This window comes from Giraffa tippelskirchi, chromosome 2 (genome assembly GCF_054371585.1).
Source record: "Giraffa tippelskirchi isolate mGirTip1 chromosome 2, T2T-mGirTip1v1.2.pri, whole genome shotgun sequence".
In the NCBI taxonomy this organism is placed as follows: domain Eukaryota; kingdom Metazoa; phylum Chordata; class Mammalia; order Artiodactyla; family Giraffidae; genus Giraffa; species Giraffa tippelskirchi.
In genome coordinates, this window is record NC_137276.1 from 116,648,929 (window position 1) to 116,676,607 (window position 27,679).

Sequence of the window (27,679 nt, forward strand, 5' to 3'; positions counted from 1 at the left end):
TAAGAACTTTTCCCCTGTTGTTTAGGCACTTGTGTTAGTTTGAGAGTGTTAGTTGCTCCGACTCTTTGCGACCCCATGGACTATAGCTCGCCAGACTCTGTCCCTGTAATTTGCCAGGCAAAAATATTGGAGTGGGTAGCCATTCCCTTCTCCAGGAGCTCTTCCCAACCCAGGGATGGAACCCGGGTCTCCTGCATTACAGGCAGATTCTTTACCTACCGAGCCACCAGGCTAGCCCCTGTGTTAGCTTAAGGAGCATCCAATGAATGGAAAGTTACTCCTTCAGTGCTTTGGAATGTGGTTTTGAGAGCAAGTCAAAGCAACAGGTTTTATTGAGCATTTAAAGAGAACACAAAGTAGAAAAGAGATTCTGGAAACTTTGACTTGAATTAACTCACTCTCTACACTAGTCCAGAGGCTGTTTTGGGGACATTTCCTTCCTCTGGGGCCAGATGTGGACCTGCACTGACAGCTAGTCTCTCTCCTCTCGTCCTAGGGGAGATAAGTGGCCCCTTCATCTTAGTAGGATGGAGGGGCGGGATGCAGGCAGCCTTACCTAAATGTGGACACACTGAGCGTGACAGAACGGGCCATCTCATCTTTTCACATTGAAAGATCTGCCTTCACAGCCTAGTCCAGCTTTCAGGTTAGGTGAGAGGGTGGTCCTCTCATCTCCGTTGGGCAGAGTCTGAAATGGCCCCCAGGCAGCCTGAACAAGGGGTCTGGAGGAGGGGGAAGTTGGATATAGCACGAGAAGACTCTGGGAAAGTTCTCACAGGAGCTTCTTAAAGGAGAAACGTTACACGGAGCAATCGCGATGGTGTTGCGCCATATAGCATTTTTTAGTCGACTTCCACCACCTACTGGTCATTTCTGAGAAGTTCTCTTCCACTTGACTTTAATGAAGTTTTGATATTGACATTCCTATCTCATCATCCGTGTTTTCTTTCATAATGCTAAGAGCAAAATAACACAGTAGCACAACGGAAATAACCATCACAAGCATAAACACTCAGAGATGCTCTGAGAGGGTCCTTGGGGCAGGCATTCTGGTGTTTTAGTCTGTTCCTTCTATACCATTTGGATTTTTGTTGTTTTGTATGTATGATACTTATAATACGTGATTTAAGTTTTTAATTGAAATAAGTTTTGTTGAAAAGATAAATAGGAAAACTCAACAATAAAAGCCAAATAACCCAATTTAAAAATGGGCCAGGGGCATCCCTAGTGGCTCAAAGAATTTGAGTGGTAAAGAATTTACCTGCCAATGCAGAAGACTTGTGTTCAATACCTGGTCTTGTTAGACCCACTTGCCCTGATGCAACTGAGCCCAAGCGCCACAACTACTGAGCTTGGCTCCACAACAAGAGAAGGCCTCCCAGTGAGAAGTCTGGGCACTGAAACTCGAGAGTAGCCCCTGCTCACCACAACTAGAGAAAAGCCTGCGCAGCAACAGAGACCCAGCACAACCAAACATAAAATTATTTTAAAAAAGTAAATAAACAGGGCCAAGGATCTTAACAGATACCTTACCAAAGATGATATACAGACAGCAAAGAAGGGTATAAAACGCTTCCACGTAACATGTGAAAAATGCAAATTAAAACAACAACGAGATACTATTATATACCTATTAGAATGGTGAAAATTTAAAACTATGACAACGCCAAATGCTGAAGAGGATGTGGAGCAGAAGGAACTCTCATTCTTTGCTGTGACAATGCAGAATGATGCCGCCACTTTGGAAGACAGTTCCGTGGTTTCTTATAAAACTAAATACAGTCTTACCATATGATTCAGCACTTAACATTGGTTCCTTGGCTAAATGCTAAGGAGTTGAAAACTATGTTCACATAAAAACCTGCACATGGTTGTATATAGCAGCCTTATTAACTAACTGCCCAATTTTGGAAGGAACCAAGATGTCCTTCAGGAGGTGAATGGATGAATAAACTGTAGTACATCAAACAATATTATTCAGTGATAAAAAGACTTGAATCATGCAAAAGACATGGAAGAACCTACAATGAGTATTATTAAGTGAGAGAAGAATTTAATCTGAAAATGCTACATACTGTGTGATTCCAGCTATGTGACATTCTAGAAAGGGAAACACTATGGAAACAGGTAAAAGATCACTTGTTACTGGTGGAGATGAATAAAAAAGGGATTTTTAGGACAGTGAGACTATTCTGCAGGATACTGTAATGATGGATACATGGCATCATACGTTTGTCCAGACCAATGTACATGTGCTAGTCCAACATCAAGAGTGAAGCCTAATGTAAACTATGAACTCTGGGTGATTATCATTGATGGTAAGAAATGTAACACTCAGGTGGGGGAGTTGATAACGAGGGAAGCTGTGCATGTGTGTGGGAATATGGGAACTACTTTGAACTTAAAATTACTCTGAAAAAAAAAACAGTTTATAAATATATATAAGTGGGGGGCATTTTGAGGAAGAATAAATTTTCACAATTGGGGCAAAAGAAGTACTAAATATGAATATGAAAAAGGTTAAAAAGAAAAGCATTTAAAATGATTATTTTTCAGATAAACTTTATAGAACATGAAAAATAAACATTACTTAAAAATTTATTTCCCTTCCCCCTCTTTAAGAATTGTTTTACATTTTCATCTCTTTTATTTAGTTGATCCACAAGCAAACATTGTTTTAATCTAATCAATACAAGAATCAATCCAGATTTCCTGATGTGGAGTCAGAATTGTACAACTCATGTATTTGGAAACATCATGTTTACAAACAGAACACGAATGAAATCAGTAGAATTTTCTTTGTTTGAAATACTTGTTGCCAGAGGAGCAAGTTGCTTTTGCAAAATGAATTGTATTTGTGATACTCAGAGGAAGGCTGCAGTAAACCCTTGGGTACAACAGAGGGTCTTCTGTTGTGTAGGTTCTGGTGTCTTACTGGCTAAGTTCTCATCTCAGCTCTGTCTCCATCTTTGTGATTGAGGACAAGAAACAGGCTCCTGGGCCTGATCTCCTGGTGGATTAGTTTGCTAGGGTTGCCATAACACAGACTAGGTGGCCTAAACAACAGACATTTATCTCCTCACAGGCGTGCAGGCTGGAGGTCCAAGACCAAGGAGTCGGCAAGGTTGCTTTCTTATGAGGCTTCTCCTTGGCTTGCAGAGGGCTGCCTTTTCCTTGGCTCTCTTCCCATCATCTTCCCTCTGTGTGCATCTGTGTCCAAGTCTCCTCTTACGGGGACACCAGTTATGTGGGATTAGGGTCCACCCTAATGACCTCATTTTACCTTAATTATCTCTTAAAACCCCCATATCCAAATACAGTCACATTCTGAGGTAATGAGGGTGAGGGTTTCAATATACAAATTTTGGGGGTGGATATAACAGTTCACTCTGGAGAAGGAAGTAGCAACCCACACCAGTATCCTTGCCAGCAAAATTCCATGGATAGAGGAGCCTGGCAGGCTACAGTCCATGGGATTGCAAAAAGTTGGACATGACCGAACGACTTCACTCACAATTCAAGCTTCCCTTGTGGCTCAGACAGTAGGGAATCAGCCTGCAATGCAGGAGACCTGGGTTTGATCCTTGGGTTGGGAAGATCCCCCAGGAGAAGGGCATGACAATCCACTCCAGTATTCTTGCCTGGAGTATTCCATGGACAGAGGAGCTTGGTGGGCTACAGTCCGTGGAGTTGCAAAGACTTGGACACAACTGAACGACTAACACTTTCACAATTCAGCCCATGACACCTAGGAGCATAGCTGGCTATCCCCACCCTGCAGAACGGTGTGACTGTGAGGTCATGTTTACAAAGCTCCCATGCAATGCCAGGCACACCCCAGGAACTGAACACAGTAGAGGCTCAGTGAGCACGTTGTTTCTGCTTCTTAAGCCTTGTTATGGAATGTCAGATTTTCTTAGAGTGAGAGGCATCTATGACAGAATCTGGGGCTTTCGATACTGGTTCAGAAAGCCATTCATTCATTCAGGCTCTTGCACGATCCAACTGCTTACACATTGCACATGTAACTCCCCTTTAAGGTGATACCCTTGGTAGCCTCTTCTTTGAAATCTGTCCTGATTCACTTATTACATCCACTGAACCACCACGCTGAGGAATGCTTTCTAACTGACCAGTCTGGTTCTAGTTCCTCTGGTCACTCCAGCTCTCCTGAGGCAATAAACCAGCATGGATTCTGCAGTCCCATGGTGTCCATTGTGTGCTAAGTCACTTCAGTCAAGTCTGGCCCTGTGCAACCCTATGGACTGTAGCCTGCCAGTAGGCTATAGGCTCCTCTGTCCAAGGGATTTTCCAGGCAAGGACACTGGAGTGGGTTGCCATGCCCTCCTCCTGGGGATCTTCCCAATCCAGGTGTTGAAGCAGCATCTCTTGTGTCTCCTGCATTGGTAGGTGGGTTCTTTACCACTAGGCTACTTGGGAAGCATTGCTTACATTATGTGTGTGGGTGTGGCATTCAGTCTCTTCAAAGCCTCAGGTCACACATTTGTAAAATGGGGGTAATAGTTCTTGTCAATACTTAATCTGCAGTGGTGTCATGAGAATGGAATGAAATGGTCGCAGAAAAGCCCTTAGCATAATGGCAAGAAATCACAGGTGAGTTCCTCGTTTCTGTCAGCTTTTCTTATTCTTTTTGTTTGCCTCCCTGTACTTGTTGCTCTCCAGGTGTCTATTTATAAGAAGAGCGTCCTCTCAGGGTGGCCTTTCCAGACTATTGCGGTTACCCCTGCGACATTCGTGAGAAAAGACAGCTGGGGGACTAATGTCACGTGCCTGCTCCCCGCCCTCACCCTGTGTGGGAGGAGCCCAGAATGCACGCCTTTCCTTGTCTCCTGGGCTTGCTGGTCTTTCTCACCTCCAGTCTCCTGTGCCTCACCCCAGTCATTCCATCATCTTTCTATTCCCTTCTGTAATCACTCTTTGTTTTATTTTTTTCCTCGCTGACTTCTTATAAGCATGTTTTGTTGTTGTTGTTTAGTCACTAAGTTGTGTCTGACTCTTTTGTGCCCCCATGGACTGTAGCCCCCCAGGCTTCTCTGTTCATGGGATTTCCCAGGCAAGAATACTGGAGTGGGTTGCCATTTCCTTCTCCAGGGGATCTTCCCGACCCAGAGACCCGGCCCGCGCCTCCCACATTGGCAGGCAGATTCTTTACCACTGAGCCACCAGGGAAGCCCTTAAGCATGTTTATGCTATACTAAAAGAACCTTCTATTTTCCTTGCTTCCCACTGAAGACGCCGTCCCTAAACTTCCCCTCCCTTCTCTGCAAAACTTCTGCAAAGAGGAGGCTGTACATTGGGCTTTTGTTTGTTGCACTAGGCTTTCCGAGGACTGCTCCTTCAAGTCATCTTCTCTTCTGTCCTCACGCTTGTTAATTGATGTCTCTGTGGGTTTTCTTCTTGCCTACTCTCTCCTTTTTGGGGTTTTCAGCTGTGAAACCTTTGTATCATTGGTACCATCATTTTTCCTCGCCATCTCACACTTTGGCTTTTCCTTCTTTGTTCCTTTGGCCCCACCATCTCCTTGACCTTCCACCTCCTGCCTGTGTTCCTCTCTCTGCTGCCTCTTTTTCTCCCTAGGGTCCATCTTCAAAAATCTCCTTTGTTCAGATAACTGTCTGCTACTAAATCTTTAATGGCTCCTTCTAGCCAACAGGGGACAAAACCCAAAGTCCTTGGATTGGCATTCAAGGCCCTTCCCAACCTGGCTGTAACCTCTGTCTCTAAAGCTGCCACCTCTGAATCCTCATGGATATGAGTTCTCAGCTCCAGTGGGTGAGGTTGACAAGCTGCCCCCTTGCCCCACCCTTCCCCTTGCCTGGGAAATCTCCTCCCCATCTCTTTTAGGAAGGATTCTCCAGCCACCTGAGCTCACAGGCTTTTCTGCCTCCTTTGAACTTTTAGCTAACTTTTTAAAAAATTAATCTATTTTTTATTGAAGGATAATTGCTTTACAGAATTTTGCTGTTTTCTGTCAAACCTCAACATGAATCAGCCATAGGTATACATATATCCCCTCTCTTTTGAACCTCTCTCCCATCCAACCCCTCTAGGTTGGTACAGAGCCCCTGTTTGAGTTTCCTGAGCCATACAGCTAATTCCCACTGGCTATCTATTTTACATATGGTAGTGTAAGTTTCCATGTTACTCTTTCCATACATCTCATCCTCTCCTCTCCTCTCCCCATCTTCATAAGTCTATTCTCTGTCTGTTTATCCATTGTTTCCCTGTAAATAAATTCTTTAGTACCACTTTTCTAGATTCTGTATATATGCATTAGAATATGCTATTTATCTTTCTCTTTATGACTCACTTCACTCTGTTCTAGGTTCATCCACCTCATTAGAACTGACTCAAATCTGTTCCTTTTTATGGCTGAGTAATATTCCACGGTGTATATGTACCACAACTTCTTTATCCATTCATCTGTCGATGGACATCGAGGTTGCTTCCATGTTCTAGCTATTGTAAATCGTGCTGCAATGAACAGTGGGATATATGTGTTTCTTTCAATTTTGGTTTCCTCAGGGTATATGCCTAAGAGTGGGAGGCTGGGTCATATAGTGGTTTTTCTCCCTAGTTTTTTTTTAAGGAATCTCCATACCATCTTCCATAGTGGCTGTATCAATTTACATCCCCACCAACAGTGCAAGAGCATTCCCTTTTCTCCACAACCTCTCTGGCATTTATTGTTTGTAGACTTTTTGATGATGGCCATTCTGACCGGTGTGAGGTGATATTTCATTGTAGTTTTGATTTGCATTTCTCAATAATGAGCAATGTTGAGCATGTGTTTGTTAGCTATCTGCATATCTTCTTTGGAGAAATGTCTGTTTAGGTCTTTTCCCCACTTTTTGATTGAATTGTTTGTTTTTCTGGTATTGTATGAGCTGCTTGAATATTTTGGAAATTAATCCTTTGTCAATTGTTTCATTTGCTATTATTTTCTCCCATTCTGAGAGTTGTTTCCTCACCTTGCTTATAGCTTCTTTTGCTGTGCAAAAGCTTTTAAGTTTAATCAGGTCCCACTTGTTTGCTTTTGTTTTTATTCCCATTACTCTATGAGGTGGGTCATAGAGGATCTTGCTTTGATTTATGTCATCAAATGTTCTGTCTATGTTTCCTCTGAGAATTTTATAGTTACTGGTCTTACACTTAGGTGTTTAATCCATTTTGAGTTTATCTTTGTGTTTGGTGTTAGGAAGTGTTCTAATTTCATTCTTTTACATTTAGCTGTCCAGTTTTCCCAGCAACATTTATTGAAGAGGCTGTTTTTGCCCCATTATATATTCTTGCCTCCTTTGTCAAAAATAAGGTATCCATAGGTGCATGGGTTTATTTCTGGGCTTTCTATCTTGTTCCATTGTTCTATATTTCTGTTTTTGTGCCAGTACCATACTGTTCTGATGACTGTAGCTTTGTAGTATAATCTGAAGTCAGAGGTTGATTCCTCCAGCTCCATTCTTCTTCCTCAAGACTGCTTTGGCTATTCGGGGTCTTCTATGTTTTCATATGAATTGTGAAATTTTTGTACTAGTTCTGTGAAAAATGCCATTGGTAATTTGATAGAGATTGCATTGAATCTGTAGATTGTGTTTAGTAGTATAGTCATTTTCACAGTATTGATTCTTCCTACCCAGGAACATGGAATATCTCTCCATCTGTTTATGTCATCTTTGATTTCTTTCATTAGTGTCTTGTAATTTTCTGTGTACAGTTCTTTTGTCTCCTTAGGTAAATTTATTCCTAGATATTCAATTCTTTTTGTGACAAAGGTGAATGTGATTGATTCCTTAATTTCTCTTTCTGATTTTTCATTGTTAGTATATAGAAATGCAAGGGATTTTTGTGTATTTATTTTGTATTCTGCAACTTTGCTAAATTCACTGATTAGCTCTAGTGATTTTCTGATCTATTTTTAGGGTTTTTTTTTTTAATGTACAGTATCATGTCATCTGCAAACAATGAGAACTTTACTTCTTCTTTTCAGATCTGGATTCTTTTTATTTCTTTTTCTCCTCTTATTGCTATAGCTAGGACTTCCAGAACTATGTTGAATAATAGTGGTAATAAAATAATAATAAAGGTGGAAACCCTTGTCTTGTTCCTGATCTTAGGGGGAATGCGTTCAGTTTTTCACCATTGAGAATAATGTTTGCTGTAGGCTTATCATATATGGCCTTTACTATGTTGAGGTAGGTTCTTTATATTTTAATCATAAACAGGTGTTGAATTTTGTCAAAGGCTTTTTCTGCATCTATTGAAATGATCATATGGTTTTTATCTTTCAATTTGTTAATATGGTGTATCACATTGATTGATTTGCATATATTGAAGAATCCTTCCATCCCTGGAATAAACCCAACTTGATCATGGTGTATGAGCTTTTTGATGTGTTGCTGAATTCTGTTTGCTAAAATTTTGTTGAGGAGTTTTGCATCTATGTTCATCAGTGATATTCGCCTGCAGTTTTCTTTTTTTTGTGTTGTCTTTTTCTGGTTTTGGTATCAGGGTGATGGTGGCCTTGTAGAATGAGTTTGAAAGTGTTCCTTCCCCTGCAATTTTTTGAAAGAGTTTTAGAAGGATAGGCATTAGCTCTTCTCTAAATGTTTGATAGAATTCTCCTGTGAAACCATCTGATCCTGGGCTTTTCTTTTTGGGGAGATTTTTGATCACAGCTTCAATTTCAGTGCTTGTAATTGGGTTGTTCATAATTTCTATTTCTTCCTGGTTCAGTCTTGGAAGATTGAATTTTTCTAAGAATCTGTCCATTTCTTCAGGTTATCTATATTATTGCCATATAGTTGTTCATAATAGTCTCTTATAATCCTTTGCATTTCTACATTGTCTGTTGTAACCTCTCCTTTTTCATTTCTAATTTTGTCAATTTGATTCTTCTCTCTTTTTTTCTTGATGAGTCTAGCTAAGGGTTTGTCAATTTTGTTTATCTTCTCAAAAAACCAGCATTTAGTTTTACTAATCTTTACTATTGTTTCTCTCATCTCTTCATTTATTTCTGCTCACATCTTTATGATTTCTTTCCTTCTATTAATTTTGGTGTTTTTTTTTGTTCTTTTTTACAGTTGTTCTAGGTGTAAAGTTAGGTTGTCTATTTGATGTTTTTCTTGTTTCTTGAGGTAGGATTGTATTGCTATAAGCTTCCCTCTTAGAATTGCTTTTGCTACATCCCATAGGTTTTGAGTTGTCATGTTTTCATTGTCATTTGTTTCTATAAATTTTTTGATTTCCCTTTTGATTTCTTCAGTAACCTGTTGGTTATTTAAAAACAAGTTGTTTAATCTCCATGTGTTTGTGTTTCTTACAGTTTTTTTCTTGTAGTTGATATCTAGTCTCATAGCGTTGTGGTCAGAGAAGATGCTTGATACGATTTCAATTTTCTTAAATTTACTGAAGTGTGATTTGTGACCCAAGATGTGGTCTATCCTGGACAATGTTCCATGTGCACTTGAGAAGAAGATGTATTCTTCTGCATTTGGATGGAATGTCCTGAAGATATCAATGAGGTTCATCTCATCTAATGTATCATTTAAGATTTGTGTTTCCTTATTAATTTTCTGTTTTGATGATCTGTCCATTGATGTGAGTGGGATGTTAAAGTCTCCTACTATTATTGTGTTACTGTCAATTTCTCCTTTCATGTCTGTTACTATTTGTCATATGTATTGAGGTGCTCCTATGTTGGCTGCATAGATATTTACAATTATTACGTCTTCCTCTTGGACTGAGCCCTTGATCATTATGTAGTGTCCTTCCTTACCTCTTGTAATTTTCTTTATTTTAAGGTCTGTTTTGTCTGATATAAGGATTGCTACTCCAGCTTTCTTTTGCTTTCCATTTGCATGAGATATATTTTTCTATCCTCTCACTTTCAGTCTGTATGGTCTTTAGGTCTGAAGTGGGTTTCTTGTGGACAGCATATCTATGGGTCTTGTTTTTGTATCCATTCAGCCAGTCTGTGTATTTTGGTTGGAGCATTTAGCCCATTTACATTTAAAGTAATTATTGATATATATGTTCCTATTGCCATTTTCTTAATTGTTTGGGGTTGATTTTATAGATCTTTTTTCTTCTCTTATGTTTCTTGACTATATATGTCTTTGCTATATAAGCTTTAACATTTGTTGTAAAGCTGTTTGGTGGTACTGAATTCTCTTGTTTGTCTGAAAAGCTTTTGATTTCTCCATCAATTTTGAATGAGATCCTTGCCAGGTGCAGTAATCTTGGTTGTAGATTTTTCCCTTTCAGTACTTTAAATATATCCTGCCAATCCCTTCTGGCCTGCAGAATTTCTGCTGAAAGATCAACTGTTAAGTGTATGGAGTTTCTCTTGTATGTTACTTGTTGCTTTTCCCTTGCTGCTTTTAATATTCTTTCTTTGTGTTTTGTCTGTGTTAGTTTGATTAGTGTGTGTCTTGGCATGTTTATCCTTGGGTTTATCCTGTATGGTAGTCTTTGTGCCTCTTGGACTTGATTGACTATTTCCTTTTCCATTTTGGAGACATTTTCAACTATAATCTCTTCAAAAATCTTCTCATACCCTTTCTTTTTCTCTTCTTCTTCTGGGGGCCCTATAATTTGAATGATGGTTCATTTGATATTGTCCCAGAGGTCTCTGAGACTGTCCTCAGTTCTTTTCATTCTTTTTACCTTATTCTGCTCTTCACAAGTTATTTCCACCATTTTATCTTCCAGCTCACTGATTCATTCTTCTGCTTCAGACATTCTGCTATTGATTCCTTCTAGAGTATTTTTAATTTTAGTAATTGTATTTTTTGTCTCTGTATGTTTATCCTTTAATTTTTCTGAGTCTCTGTTAATTGATTCTTACATTTTCTCCATTTTGTTTTCAAGGTTTTTGATCATCTTTACTATCATTATTCTGAATTCTTTTTCAGGTAGTTTGCCTATTTCCTCTTCATTTATTTGGACTTCTGTGTTTCTAGTTTGTTCTTTCATTTGTGTATTATTTCTCTAGATTTCATTATTCTTTTTTTAACTTATTGTGTTTGAGGTTTCCTTTTCCCAGGCTTCAAAGAAAATTGAATTCTTTCCTTGAAGAAGGTTGAATTCTTTCTTTTTTTTGTTTCTGCCCTCCTAAGGCTGGTGCAGTGGTTTGCATAAGCTTCCTACAGGGTGAGATTTGTGCTGTGTTTTTGTTTGTTTGTTTGTTTGTTTTTTTCTCTGATGGGCAAGGCTGAGTGAGGTGGTAATCCTGTCCACTGAATATTGGGTTTGTATTTTTGTTTTGTTTGTTGTTTAGATGAGGCGTCCTGCACAGGGTGCTACTAGTGGTTGGATGATGCCAGGTCTTCTATTCAAGTGATTTCCTTTGTGTGAGTCCTCACTATTTGATACTTCCTAGGGTTAGTCCTCTGATAGTCTAGGGTCTTGAAGTCAGTGGTCCCACTCCAAAGGCTCAGGGCTGGATATCTGGTTAGGAACAAAGTTTCCACAAGTGGTTTGTTATGGCATTAAGTGAGATTAAAACAAATATCCAAAAACAAGAAACCAAAGATGAACCTCAGACAAATGGCAGTTTCAAAATCAGTCAAATAATAATTAAAATAATGGAATGTACATGTATATATATACACCTATGAGCAAAGTCAAAACAGTCCAACAAAAATAAAGTACAGTTGATTGACCCAGCAAACAAAGGAAATTAAAAATTATATTTACCAGTTAAGAACAAAACTAACTAAAGCACAAACTGAAAATAAAACTAAAACAAGGTGCCAAGTGGGGAATAAAGCAATGAAAATAAAACTAACAAATGTGTTGAGAGGAAAGGAAAGAAAGAAACAAAGGAATAAATGTAGAAAAAAATTAAAAACTAAAATTATAAAAAAAAGAAAAGAAAAAAAATGAAAGAAGAAAGAAAAAAGGAAAACTCCACAGAACTGCAAAAGCCCAACGTAGAGGCAGAGGTTTATAAAAACAATAAAAAATGTGACTGAATATATACATATACATATACACTCCTAAGCAAAATCAAAACAGTCCAACAAAAATTAAGTACAATAGACTGACCTGGTGAACAAAGGAAACCAAAAATTATATCTAGTAGAACAAAGCTAACTAAAGCACAAACTGGAAAACAAAACTAAAGCTAGGGGCAATTGAGGAATAAGCAATGAAAGTAAAACTAACAAATATGTTGAGAGGAAAAGAGAGAAAGAAAAGAAAGAAAGAATAGACATGCAAAGTTAAACAGAGGTAGATAAAGAAGATTTATATATGTTAAAGATTAACTGAAAGGGGAAAAGAACAGTAGGAAAAGAAAACAAAGGAATAAATGTAGAAAAAATAATAATAGATTTAGAAAATTAAAAATTAAAATTAAAAAAAGAGAAGAGAAACAAGGGAATAAAGGAAAACTCCACAGAACTGCAAACGCCCAATGTAGAGGCAGAGGTTTATAACAACAATAAAAAATGTGTCTGAATAAAAAATAAAGCTCAAAAGCTTAATTGAATTTCTTAGTGCCAATAAAATCGACAATTAAAACAGTGCCAATAAAATTGACAACTACAACAGAGGCGGGGCAAAAGAGGGAAAAAAGAAAAAAAAATTCCAAAAGAATCTACAGAACAAGTATAAAAAGTAAGAATAATAAATGCTTTTCTTGAGTCACTGCTGTTAGAGTCCTTTCCCTCGCTGGGAGTCACAGTCCACCTCACCACCCCAGGATGCCCTCCAACACTGTGCTGGTCTCTGGACCTCCTATGGGGGCTGCTCAGATTCTAATCTGGTCCTACTCCTCTGTGTTCTTGCCTCCAATGTCCACAGCTATCAGAGCTAGTGCGTTTTCTTTTGTGGTAACTCTCAATGGCCTTTTATATATTCCATAGACACAGAGTCTGCCTAGTTGATTGTGTGGATTTAATCTGCAGCTTGTACAGCTGGTGGGAAGGTTTTGGGTCTTATTCCTTAGCCATACTGCCCCTGGATTTCAACTGTGGTTCTATTTCCACCTCTACATGTGAGTCGTCCACTGGGGTTTGCTTCTGAGGCTGCCCTGGAGGACCTGGGTTTGCCCCTGTGAGGGTGATGTGTGGAGGTAGTACACAGGTTGGGTTGCAGGGGTTCTGGCAGCAGCAGATATTCAGGGGAGTTCGAGGCTAGGGCAGCAGGAAATATAGTGCTCTAGAAGGGTATGGCAACCAGTATTGGCCAATATGCTCCAGTATTCTTGCCTGGAGAACCCCCTGACAGAGAAGCCTGGCAGACCAGTCTACAGGGCTGCAAAGAGTTGGACACGACCGAAGCAACCCTGCACATATAGATGCAAGGCTTTTTTTTTGCCTGTATCAGCTCTGCCCCAGTGAGAGTTGAGTGTGAAGGTGGTGTAGCTGTTTGGCTTGCTGGACCTTGGTGATCCCAAGTGTGCAGGGACATAGACTGCCTCTGCCCCAAGAGCTGTGGCCCTGTTAGAGTCTTTTTTCGAGCCTCTTGTAGCTGGCCATCAGAAGGCCTCTTTGGCCAGTCTTTCTCTGTAGCTCCGCCCATTCAGGCACTTAGAGGGCTCCCTTGCCTGGGGTTCTTCTCTGTTGTTTGGCGTGTCAGGCACATAGAGGGGCCCCCTGGCTAGGGTCCTACTCTGTAGTTTGGCACATCAGTCACTTAAAGGATCACCCTGGGTGGGGTCCTACTCTGCAGTTCAGTGCATCAGGCGTTTGATGGGCCAGCCTCTCTATTGTTCAGCTGCCAGTGCTGGCATGTGGGGAGAGAGAGGCTATGGTGGTGGCTCCACCCCCTACACGTGACTCAGCAGTATCGCCTTACTTCCATGGCTGCCTGGCTTTCCTCCACTGGCATTTCCCACCACAATCTCCTCCCTCGCATTCCCTCGATCTGTCTCTCTGCAGTCAACAGCAGCCCTCGCCCTGGGACTGCTCCACAATCCCTAAACTCCAGCTCCCAGCCCCTGTGCCTTCCAGGGCACCTGCGTCCTTGTCCAGGGTATGTATGGCTGTGGCAAGGACTACCTGATTCTCATTCCATTTAGACTGCCGCAGATCAGGTGTTTCACTCTCAGCCTTAAATGTTTTTCCTCTGACTCAGACAATTGCCCTAATGCTGGGATCGGACCCCTGCTTCAGTTCCCCCACCTGCTGAGGGCAGGTCCAGTCTACTAACACTCCTGTTTTTCTCCCAGTTCCTTCCTCCTACCGAGTTTGCGTGGTTCTATATATTCTTTCCACTGGTCAGGTATTCCTGTCCGCTCTCAGCTGGTGTTCTGCATGGACTTCTGTGTCTGAAGGTGTATTCCCGATGTATCCGTGGAGAGAGATGTACTTCACATCCACCTACTCCTCCACCATCTTGTTCTCTCTTCACTTTTTTTTTTAAACGTGTCCATGTACGTTCTCCAAAGAGCTGAGAGCCCTGAATGCAGACCCTGGATCTTACCTTTCCAGGTAAGTGTTTGGGATGTGCTGCCTTTCACTTATCACAGTCATGGACACTGCTATTTCTTTCATTTTATTAAAAAAATAAAATTGGAAGGAGTCCTTCCTGCTTTCTCATCTGGCTGTTGTCATAATTGAAAGAGCTCAAGTATGAGAAAATGCTTTCAAACTCCAGGGACATACACATATTGGCTATTATTTATCTTTTCACATCACTCCAGAGCCTTGTGTTTGTTTGTATGTCCATGTCCCTTTCCTGTTATCACTTGCTTCTCAGGGGAGCTTCCTGACCCAGGGATTGAACACGAATCTCTTGGGTCTCCTGCACTGGCAGGCAGATTCTTTACCACTGTGCCACCTGGGAATTTTCTGCTATTAAACAGGACTAAATCAGACTGTGCAGCTTAAGTGTTGCCTGGAAAGAACAATTGCAAAGGGCTGTGGCTCCTTAAGCCCCAGTACATAAGACGATTACCAGCTGGGCACAGGGCACCCGCTCCTTCTGCCGAGTTACTCAGATGACGGGGTGCCTGGGAGCAGCAGATTTCTGCCATCTGTCAAGGCGTCTGGCTCCTACTCAAGGGCGTGATTCAGATTCTAAGCTGATAACACACATCTGACACAGGCGTGAACCTCAGGATCTCTGGCATCCTGAGGATGATGATACAGGATGGTTCTCCTCCCTGTGTGGCCCTGACACTCACACATCTTCTATCACCATCCAACCAGCAGGATGTGGGCATTCGGACTCTGCTCACTCTATTTGCCACTACTGCCAAATGGTCACTTTCATCTAAGGTTTTTCTCAACTGGCAAACATGTTGGTCTTCTCACCTCCCTCTTTGGCCCTCATTTTCTCCTCCCCATTTCCCTCGAGTTAGGATTAAAAATGATACACTGATTTAACTTTATTTCCATGTGTACAGTGCTTGACAGCTCTCTAGCCAAGTTTATAGGCTTATTCCTTATTCTTAGCCAGTTCTCACAAAAGTAACACTCATGTGTATTAGTTGCTCAGTCATGTCCGACTATTTGCAACCCCATGGACCCCTCTGTCCATGGACCCCATGGACCCCACCAGGCTCCTCTGCCCACAGAATTCTCCAGGCAAGAACACTGGAGTGGGTTGCCATGCCCTTCTCCAGGGGATCTTCCCAACCCAGGGATATGATTGCACTTGGTGCCTGAACCATAGGCCTGCAGATCTACTGTACCCACCCACTGCCTTATTGTGTGCCCTGTTTATTTTTTGTGGGTCAATCTTGCCTATTGAACAGCCTATTAACATTTTTAAAATTTTGATGGGCTTTTTATTTTAAGAGCAGTTTTAAATTTGCAGAAAAAGTGAGTAGCAAGTATACAGTTCTTCTTTTTGAAGAATTTTTTGTTTTGGATGTGGAATATTTACAAACTCTTTATCAAATTGGTTACAATATTGCTCCTGTTTTATATTTTGGTTTTTGGGCTACAAGGTGTGTGAGATCTTAGATCTCTGACCAGGGGTTGAACCTGCACCCCCTGCGTTGGACGGTGATATCTTAACCACTGATCACCAGGGAAGTCTCCAGAGTTCTTATGTGCTTCTCTCCAGGCTGCACCCGGCCCAAATGTTTTCCCCTCTTATTTTAATTTTAATTAATTAAGCTGTACTGAGTCTTTGTTGAAGCATGCCAGCTCTTTGTTGTGGCTCACAGGCTTCCCTAGTAGTGGTACATGAGCTTAGTTGCCCCAAGGTATGTGGGATCTTAGTTCCCCCAGCAGGGATCACACCAGCATCTCCTGCATTGGAAGGAGGATTCTTAACTGCTGGACCACCACGGAAGTCCCTGCCCTATTATTAATCTCTTGCAGTTGTTGCAATTTGGTGAGCCTATTAGCTCCAAAACCATAGTTTATATTAGGGCTCAGTCTTTGTACTGTACATTTTATGGGTTTTGCTAAATGCATGGTGACATGTATCCACCATGACACTGTCATATAGTGTAGTTTCACTGCCCTAGAATTCCCCTGTGCTCCAACTATTCATCCCCATCCCCTGGCTGCCTGTGGGTTTCTCTGTTCTCACAGGGAGGTGCTAATTACACACACATTCACTATCACAGTAATCCAAGTCTATGCCCCAACCAGTAATACTGAAGAAGCTAACGTTGAACAATTCTATGAAGAACTACAAGACCTTCTAGAACTAACACCCCAAAAGATGTCCTTTTCAACACAGGGGACTAGAATGCAAAAGTAGGAAGTAAAGAGATACCTGGAGTAACAGGCAAATTTAGCCTGGGAGTACAAAATGAAACAGGGCAAAGGCTAACAGAGTTTTGCCAAGAGAACACACTGGTCATAGCAAACACCCTCTTCCAACAATACAAGAGAAGACTCTACACATGGACACCACCAGATGGTCAATACTGAAATCAGATTGATTATATTCTTTGCAGCCAAAGATAGAGAAGCTCTACACAGTCAGCAAAAACAAGACCAGGAGCTGGCTGTGGCTCAGATCATGAACTCCTTATTGCCAAATTCAGACTTAAATTGAAGAAAGTAGGGAAAACCACTAGACCATTTAGGTGTGACCTAAATCAAAACCCTTACAACTATACAGTGGAAGGGACAAATAGATTCAAGGGATTAGATCTGATAGAGTGCCTGGAGAACTATGATAGAGGTTCGTGACATTGTATAGGAGGCAGTGATCAGGACCATCTCCAAGAAAAAGAAATGCAAAAAGGCAAAATGGTTGTCTGAGGAGGCCTTTCAAATAGCTGAGAAAAGAAGAGAAGTTAAAGGCAAAGGAGAAAGGGAAAGATATACCCATTTGAATACAGAGTTCCAAAGAATAGCAACGAGAGATAAGAAAGCCTTCCTAAGTGATCAATGCAAAGAAATAGAGGAAAACAATAGAATGGGAAAGACTAGAGATCTCTTCAAGAAAATTGGAGATACCAAGGGAACATTTCATGCAAAGATGGGCACAATAAAGGACAGAAATGGTATGGATCTAACAGAAGCAGAAGATATTAAGAAGAGGTGGCAAGAATACACAGAAGAACTATACAAAGAAGATCTTCATGACCCAGATAACCACGATGGTGTGGTCACTCACCAAGAGCCAGACTTCCTGGAATGTGAACTCAAGTGTGCCTTAGGAAGCATCACTACAAACAAAGCTAGTGAAGGTGATAGAATTCCAGCTGAGCTATTTCAAATCCTAAAAGACAATGTTGTGAAAGAGCTGCACTCAATATGTCAGCAAATTTGGAAAACTCAGCAGTGGCCAGAGGAATGGAAAAGGTCAGTTTTCATCCCAATCTCAAAGAAAGGCAATGCCAAAGAATGTTCAAATTACCACACAATTGCACTCGTCTCACACACCAGCAAAGCAATGCTCAAAATTCTCCAAGCCAGGTTTCAACAGTACATGAACCATGAATTTCCAGATGTTCAAGCTGGATTTAGAAAAGGCAGAGGAACCAGAGATCAAATTGCCCACATCGGTTGGATCATCGAAAAAGCAAAAGAGTTCCAGAAAAACATCTATTTCTGCTTTATTGATTACATCAAAGCCTTTGACTGTGTGAATCACAATAAACTGGGGAAAATTCTGAAAGAGATGGGAATACCAGACCATCTGACCTGCCTCCTGAGAAATCTGTATGCAGGTCAAGAAGCAACAGTTAGAACTGGACATGGAACAACAGACTGGTTCCAAATTGGGAAAGGAGTACATAAAGGCTGTATATTGTCACCCTGCTTATTTAACTTATATGCAGAGTACATCATGAGAAACGCTGGGCTGGATGAAGCACAAGCTGGAATCAAGATTGTCGGTATAAATATCAATAACCTCAGATATGCAGATGACACCACTCTTATGGCAGAAAGAGAAGAAGAACTAAAGAGCCTCTTGATGAAAGTGAAAGAGAAGAGTGAAGAAGTTGGCTTAAAGCTCAACATTCAGAAAACTAAGATCATGGCATCTGGTCCCATCACTTCATGGTAAATAGATGGGGAAATGATGGAAACAGTGACAGACTTTATTTTGGGGGGCTCCAAAATCACTGCAGATGGTGACTGCAGCCATGAAATTAAAAGATGCTTGCTCCTTGGAAGAAAAGCTATGGCTGACCTAGACAGCATATTAAAAAGCAGAGACATTACTTTGCCGACAAAGGTCTGTCTAATCAAAGCTATGATTTTTCCAGTAGTCATGTATGGATGTGAGAGTTGGACCATAAGGAAAGCTGAGTGCCAAATTGATGCTTTTGAACTGTGGTATTGAAGAAGATTCTTGAGAGTCCCTTGGACTGCAAGGAGATCCAACCAGCCCATCCTAAAGGAAATCAGTCCTGGGTGTTCATTGGAAGGACTGATGCTGAAGCTGAAGTTCCAATACTTTGGCCACCTGACGCGAGGAACTGACTCATTGGAAGAGACCCTAATGCTGGGCAAGATTAAAGGCAGGAGGAGAAGGGGACAACAGAGGATGAGCTGGTTGTATGGTATCACCGACTCAATGGACATGATTTTGAGCAGGTTCTGGGAGTTGGTGATGGACAAGGAAGCCTGGCATGCTGCAGTCCATGGGATGGCAAAGAGTCTGATGCAACTGAGTGACTGAACTGGCTGGTTAGTGGCGATAGTAAATCCTGGATTAAGTGTCTGCATGGCTATCAGTATACACTCCTGTGTGCACAGGCATTGCTTATGGAACCACAGTTTCTAGCAAATCATAGAATAGTCTCAGCTTTTTATGAGCAGGAAGGTAGGAAGTCTTTGAATTAGGACGATATCTTCTTGGGGAGAAAATTCTTTAATCAGCGTCTCCTGGGAAGGGCTGTGGTCTGAGTGTGGTGTGTTGCATTGCTGTCTGAAGGGCCCACAGAGGAGAGCAGCCAGAGGAGCTCTTGGCCATGGCCCTGGGCCAGAGGAGCAGCTGAACTGTCAGTGAGCTGAACATTGTTCAGCAAGGGCTTTGGAAAGTGCCCAACATCCTTGGGTGGCTCCTGGCAGATGTGACAGGAGTGTAGAAAAGCCTCTTTCAAAAGCAGCAGTGAAATTCAACAAGTGTCCTCCCAATACCACTAGCTCATTCCGTGTCATTTCCTGGGAAGTCAGGTAATGACAATGGCTGATTCTGATTTAGGGGGATGACTTCCTTTGAAGAATGAATGCATGGAAATGTCTTGCTAATAAGATGGTAAATCTCCTTATAGCACTTCATGTAAACTTCTGCTGGACCATCTTCTTTCTCAGCTGGAGTAGTGAAATGAGTAACAGCAGAATAGGCATAGTGAAGGTAGAAACTAGCAATGATCTACCCCTATCACACATCACCCACTTCAAATACATTATATCATTAGAGTAGTTCTTGTAAACATGTATGAATGGGAGGAATCCTTTACACAGATCATTTTTCAAAATGTCTACTTGCTGTAGAATTCATGTTTAGTTGCTTTCATAGAAGGTGGGCAGCTGAAGATTTATCAATTCCACATAAACTAGGGTAGCCATAAAGTTGACTGATGCTACAGCTGAAGCTCCAATATTTTGGCCACCTGATGAGAAGAGCTGACTCATTGGAGAAGCCCCTGATGCTGGGAAAGACTCAAGGCAAAAGGAGAAGGAGAAGACAGAGGATGAGATGGTTAGATAGTCCCACTGATTCAATGGTCCTGAGTTTGAGCAAACTCTAGAAGACAGTGAGGGACTGGGAAGCCTGGTGTGCTGCAGTCCATGGGGTTGCAAAGAGTCGGATAGGACTTATCGATTGAACAACAATAAAAGTTGACCGTCAATCTCTAAGCAAACCCTAGTGGGTGGGAGCTAGCAGGTGGTTGAGGAACAGGAAAAATCCTTGGTGAAACTGTAAACTATCCCCAAGTAATCACCACCAGGTCTGTAGTCTGCTTCCTCCTTCTGGGAGTCATATCCTCAGTGTATTCATGCCAGAGACTTTGAGATGCCAGCTTACTGAGAAAAGAGGGTCGGGTATCAAAAGTCCTCAAAATCCCACCAAGATGATCAATGCAACAGTTTCTTAGCCACCCTCCCCCTACACTGTGCAGGGTAGGTGAGACTAACACACCTGAAGAACAGTCTGGAATCCAGGTGTGGCCCCTCATGCTCTGTGCTCCATATCAGTGGGTTACAAACTCTGTTTACCATTAAAAACAAAATCTCCTCAGTGAATTCATATTTCTTTCAAAATCAGTTTTATACATTATTTTAAATTATGTGTGCATGCTAAGTCGCTTTAGTCATGTCTGACTTTTTGCAGTCCTATGGACTGTAGCCCTCATCCTCCTCTGTCCGTGGGATTCTCTAGGTAAGAATACTGGAGTGGGATGCCACGCCTTCCTCCAGGGGATCTTCCTGACCCAGGGATGGAACCCACATCTCATGTCTCCTGCATTGGCAAGTGGGTTCTTTACTGCTGAGCCACTGGGGAAGTTCATTTTAGCTCATAAAACCCCTAAAAACAGAAATTAAAAAAGAATGAGATACACAGTACTTAAAAATATTTTAAAAACTTACAGATTTAGATTTGGCTTCTTATAAGAAAAAAATAAAGTAAGTAGCATAAACAAGATAATAATTTTTTTTCTATCACATAAAGAAATTCAAAAGAAGGCAATTCAGATGAGATATGACATTTCCACAAAATTTTCAAGGAGCCAGACTAATTCCTTATTCTTCTTTACCATCCCTAGGCTGTGGCTCTTGCTTTGAAGGTCCAAAATGGCTTCTAGAGCTCCAGCCATCATATCCATAATTCAGGATGCAGGGTGGATGAAAGAAAGATATTATGTCTAATTACTTTTTGAGGTTAAAAAGGCTTTTCTTTGTGAAATACTAGTGATGGAAGTTGGTGAAAGTTTTTTAAAAGCTAAATTTCATTAAAATGTTAATAATATTATATACCTGATCATCTTGTTATTTCTTAAGGTTTTACTGATCATTTGCAAACTCTGAGAGTCTGATAGCCACTCAACTGGTTTCCCTCTTGTTTGCAAACACAGAAACTAGGAAATAAAATGATTTGCTCCTCAAACACACACATTTAATTGGAGTAAGAATCCTCAACTGATTCTTGGACTCAAATTTCATCCCTTTTTTTTTTTTCTTTTCTTCAGAAAATTGTAGGTTCACCACTATGCAATCTGCCGGTAATTCCAGCTTTTTGAGGGTGATTTCATCATTGGATGGATTCAAATTTCAGGTTGACTAAATGCATTAGCCTTTCTCCCCCAGGAACAGCTTTATAGAGACATGTATAGTTGACAGTGTTTTCCAGAGAAGTTTCAAGAACACATTTACTGGGGCTTCCCTTGTGGCTCAGTGGTAAAGAATCTGCCTGCCAATGCAGGGTCACTGGTTTGATCCCTGGTCTGGGAAGATCTCATATGCTGTGGAGCAGCTAAGTGAGTGCACCCAACTACTGAAGCCTATGCACCCTAGAGCCCCTGCTCTGCAACAAGAGGAAATGTTGCAGTGAGAAGCCTGTGCACCGCAATGAAGAGTAGCCCCTGCTTGTCACACCTAGAGAAAATCCTGTGCAGCATTGAAGACCACCCCCCCCAAAAAAAAAGAACATATTTACTTAACTCTTCATGAAGCACATGCAGGCAAAGGGCTACCTGGGAAGGCATTTGCAGGTGGCTACACTACTCAGGCACTGGATGAATGAGGCAGCCTCTTCACTTTGGACTCTGGAACTGCTGGGTGACTTCCTGAGATTCGCTGAGCTTGGTCGTCTATGAATGTGCTTTGTTGACGGGGGTGTTATAAGCCCTTGTAGGCTGTGGTGTGTATCCATTTGAGGGGGTTGCTTTTCCTCCATTAAGGAAAGGTGAGCCAGAAATGGATGCCGATCAGACAACATGGGAAGTGAGCCATGAGAGAATTAGCCATGATGCTACAGAGAGAGTGGGCAAAGTTCTCCTAATCACTGGCAGGGAAGATTAAAACTCAGGAAAGAGAAGCCTTGAGGTTGCTGAGCTTTCTAACAACAGTAAGGCTGTCATGAGTTACTGTGGTGGTTAATGTTGTCCCTTGTGTGTGAGAACTGTAACAGCAGCAGTGGCATCCGTCACATGAGACGGTCAACCCAAAAGAGGCCTGGGCAGGCTGGCAGCTGTTGGGAGGAAGAGGCGGGTGGTAAGGCCAAGCGGTCAGACTAGTGAACCAATCAGAGGCAGTGAGTGGGGGACAGTGTCTCTTTCCTGGAGGAACTTGAAATAGGTGTAGCTACTGAATTTCTATTTTTTTTTTAATTTTAATATTTAAATGGAGGATAATTGTTTTACAAAGTTGTGTTGGTTTCTGTCGTACAACAATATGAATCAGCCATAAGTATATGCATGTCCCCTCCCTCTTGAGCCTCCCTCCCACATCCTACCCTTCTAGGTTGTCACACAGCATCGGTTTGAGCTCCTTGTATCATACAGAAAATTCCCACTGTCTATCTATTTTACATATGGTAATGTATATGTTTCAGTGCTACTGAATTGACAGTTGGTCAATACTGAATTGAATTCTCAATTGGTCCCTTCCTCTCCTTCCCCCACTGTGTCCACAAATCTCTTTTCTATGTCTGTGTCCCTATTCCTGCCTTGCAAATAAGTTCCTCAATACCATTTTTCTAGATTCCATATATATATGTGTGTGTTAATATACAATATTTATTTTTCTCTTTCTGACTTAGTTCACTCTGCGTAACAGGCTCTAGGTTCATCCACCTCAAATACGTTCCCTTTTATGGCTGAGTAACTGAATCTCTAATGGAGAACAAAGTCTATTTATTCAAGGAAGACAGCGGCAAGGGGAAGAGCATACCTCAATGAAGAATTTACTTGTGAATAAATCTCTGAGTGGAGAGATTCTGTTAGTTCTTCCTACATTTCATGTGGGAAACTGAGGCAAGAACAGGTTAAAAACAGTAAGGTCCTACTGTATAGCACATGGAACTCTGCTCAATGTTATGTGGCAGCCTGGATGGGAGGGGAGTTTGGGGGAGAATGGATACACATATATGTATAGCTGAATCTCTTCACTGTTTACCTGAAACTATCACAACATTGCAAATCTACTATACTCCAACAAAAAATAAAAAGTTTTTTTTAAAGAATGGGTTAAAAAGACACTGGATGATGGATCTTCATGCAGCATAACATTAGGCAGCCTCTCTGAATGCTCTAGCCATTTGACACACAAACCCACTCTGAATGCCAGCTCTCTAGTGGACACCGATCACAGGCAGATGAAGATGTGCCACAGCGAGGGGTCAGGATGGCACGTCTAGAACGAGTGCCCACACTTCCCATGTATTATCTCACTATTAGAGCTTTTAAACAATGTCCATTGCGAAAGGAAGGTTATTTGTATTCTATATTTAGCCTAAAACTAAGATAACATCCTTTGGCATGGCCTTTATCTGATGGTATTTGAAACTGAACCAACTTCCTGCTTCCAGGCATTAACAAATGAGGGACTTCATGTTGTCTAATGTTATTTCCTGACTTGAAGATAGATTTCTTTTCTCCAATTCATTCAAGTTGTTTTTTTTTTTTTTTAAGAAAAGATCTCCTTTAGACATTAAAATTTCCCAGAATTGTTTAAATCTTGTTATTGTTCTCAATGAGAATATTTTCTATTTAACTCCAGCTATGTCACTTGATGGGAATCCTTGTGACTATCCTTCACTGCCATGCTCAGATAATTTGCAGGAGATTAGAGAAGTAAATCCACTAGCCTGTCAAGTATCAGAATCCCAAGTATCAGAATCCCAATTTAGAACATTCATTCTAATAAGTCTCTGGCCAGAAGATCCAATGAAGAACAAGAATGATATCTACCTTCAAAGAGCATAAAATTTAAAGGAGTGATGCAAAGGGACATTATTTATATAGGAAATTATCATGTCCCAACTTATCTCTGGGCTTCCCTAGTGACTCAGTGGTAAAGAAACTGCCTCCAATGCAGGAGACATGAGTTTGATCCCTGGGTTGGAAAGGAAATGGAGAAGGAAATAGCAACCCACTCCAGCATTTTTGCCTGGGAAATGCTATGGACAGAGGAGCCTGGTGGGCTACAGTCCATGGGATCACAAAAGAGTCGGACACGACTGAGCAACTAAACAACAGCTTAGCTTCACTGACTTGTTTCCTCTGGGAATGAAACTAAGGGAAGGGTGGGGTGGGGGAAATTATGCATGAAAATGCATCAGTCTGAAGACTTATTATCTAAATATAAATCTCACTATATGAAAGGAGAGTGATCGTTTGTTCTGAGGCATCAAAAAATGTTACTTTTGTTTAGTGTGTCATCACGGTTAGGAAAGTAGATTATTCTGCCAGGTTGCCAGGTTCAAATCCCTTCTCTGCCGCTCACTATGCTTGTGATTTGGGGCAAGTTCTAAAGTTTCTGTGCCTCAGTTATCTAGTCTGAAAATGGGTGTGATAATTGGGTTGTTGCAAAGGTGAAATACATTTAACAAGTTTAAATTGTGTAGAACAGTGTCTGACTGATAGTAAGTGCCCAGTAAATATTAGCTATTATTAACCAACTTCTAAAAGACTCCCATATTTTGAAGTTCACTGTTTTGGCAAAAGAGCTATATGATTTTTCCTCTCTGATGTCCTAGTTTTTTGCTATAAAATTTACTCTGGTGGCTCAGATGGTAAAGAATCTGCCTGCAATGCAGGAGACCCAGGTTCAATCCTTGTATCGGGGAGATTCCCTGGAGAAGGAAATGGCAACCCACTCCAATATTCTTGCCTGGAGAATCCCATGGACAGAGGAGACTGGCGGGCTACAGTCCATGGGGTTGCAAAGAGTCGGACACGACTGAAGTGACTAACACTACACCTATGGTACTTAATGCTCATTGTCTATGTCAGTGCAATCTGTAGATACGTGTAGTTTCAATAGAACAGAACCACTGCTGCCTATCTTGGTGGGGCCAGGATCCCGGGCTATTGCTTTAGATTGCATCAGCACAGTGATGTCCCTCCATCTCTGCTCTAATGAAGATTTTGGTAGTATTTATGAGGAAAAAATTTCCAAAAATTCAACAAAAAAAATATTGCTAGAACAATTATCTCATCATTATTTGCTCTCAGTTATTCTTTCTGTAGGGCACTGTATACATATCTCAATACCCAGAACTGAAATCCATGGCAAACATTGCTGGGAAATAGCTATGATGGAAATGATATAATAAGCAGAGGGAAACTACAGGTGTCACTTGTTTACTCATAAGCAGTAGGATCCTTGGTGTTGAGCCTTCTCAGATCATTTAAAGTAGACACATTCTGGGTTTCTGCCCAGCTCACAGTGGTCCCCTCCCTTCCCCCTGTGTTCAGAGGTGCTTTGCAGGTACTGTGCTTATCCTCTACTCGTATGTGACCCCACTTCCTTGTCTACACTGGGCAGCAAGAGAGGCTCCTGACCTACTTTGGACATGAGTCAGGAGTTCATTCGTAGAGATTTAGAATTGGCTCCATGGGACTTCCCTGGTGGTCCAGGGGTTAAAAATCTGCCTTGCAGTGCAGGGAATTCATGTTCAACTCATGACCAGGAATTGAACTAAGATCCCACATGCCATGGAGCAACTAAGTCCCCGGACCACAACTAGAGATCCCACATGCTGCAACTAAGACCCACCGCAGCCAAATATATATATATATATATATTTTAAAAGAACTGGCTCCATGAGGGTCAGGCTTTTCATGTGGCTGACTTATGAACATGGAGACTCAGGAGGAATATAAGTAGATGTGCAGGAAAAAGAAGGGAGGAGGGAAATTGCCACAGTCCTGCTGGTTTTCCAGAAGCTGGCTCTCATCTCTCCAGAGGACCCAATTCATTACGTCTTTGGATTCTGTGAAACACCCACTGTATCCTTACGAAATTTCTTTTGACTTAGTTAGAGTATATTGGTTTTGGTTAGTTGTAGTTACAGAGTCCACACTAACACAGCATTGTGTGGGGATGAGAAAGCTGTCATGACATTAAGGAAGATTTCTGCAATATCTGTGCAGAGATTTGGAATCAGTGGGTTTGTAAGTGAGGGTTCAGTTGAAGAAGCAGAACTTCCATCAGTGCTCTGAAATAAGGAATATATTATAGAAATTAGACTTCACACCATTGAGAGAGTGGCTGGAGAAAGGCTGTTAACCAGCTCTGGTGTGGGTGAAGGAATTGGGGTGTGCAGGAAACTTGGAAGTTGTGCAAGTTCGACTGTCAGAACAGGGCTGTGGAGGGGTTAATAGAGAAGTCTGTGTGTATGTGTGTGTGCCTGTGCTCAGTCTTGTCCGATTCTTTGTGATCCAACGGATTGTAGCCTGCCAGGCTCCTCTGTCCATAGGATTTCCCAGGCAAGAGTACTGGAGTGGGTTGCCATTTCCTCCTCCAGGGAATCTTCCCTACCCAGGGTGTCTTCCTGTCTCCTATGTCTCCTGCATTGGCAGGCAGATTCTTTACCACTGAGCTACCAAAGTCTGAAGTCTATTGGAGGTCAATGCCTCTTTATGCCTGTGAGTGCACAGAGAAGCATTCGGGGATGTGTGAGCCTGGGGATGTTGTCAGCTGGGACGAGAAAGGACAAGCCAGAAGCAGCCAGCACCTCTGCGTTTGTCTGCACTGCCTCTCACCAGCAGTGGCCTTTCATGTAAGATGGCTGTTGCTTCCCTGCCTCCTCCCAGACAGCACACTTTTGGCCAGGGTAACCAGTAACTATCCAGGGAAGGGCATTCTGCAGAGCAGAGTTCCTGGAATAACCAAGCTGATGACAGAACAGTCCTGTGTACAAATCTCTGATTGGTTAGAGATATACAATTCTACAAAGTAGCTAAGATATAAGATTAGGAAAAAAAAATTCTAAGTGATTATTGTGAACAAACATATTTGGGACCCACAGCTTTATGGCACCACCATCTGCTCAGCCTAGTCAACCAAGTTAAAAACTGGAGTCATCTTAGCTGCCTTCCTCTCAACTTCCTCAGCATCCAGTCACCAAGTTTTATATAATTTTGTTTCCTAAAGTAACTCCTGAACAAGGCCCCCTCCTCTCTGTGCTCATTATAAAAGCTCATGGTCTCCTACCTAGATTGTTATCTCTTCATAACTGGTCTTTCTGCCTCTTCCACAGGTCCATCCTGCTACTGTGACATCAGTGGTCTTAACCCTGACTACACTTTAGAATCATCTCCAGGGTTCACAGCTAA

The 27,679-nt window shown here is 41.5% G+C and overlaps 1 protein-coding gene and 1 non-coding gene across 2 annotated transcripts in view; one reads left to right on the forward strand and one right to left on the reverse strand.

The window, feature by feature from the left end:
* The window catches only part of TSNAX (translin associated factor X), a 186,515-nt gene that overhangs the window by 78,851 nt on the left and 79,985 nt on the right, over positions 1–27,679 (forward strand). The gene's annotated exons all lie outside the window — the stretch shown is intronic.
* On the reverse strand, positions 21,581–21,654 carry LOC145540065 (small nucleolar RNA SNORD65). Its single transcript, XR_014078191.1, has one exon. It is a non-coding gene; the product is annotated as a small nucleolar RNA SNORD65 (small nucleolar RNA).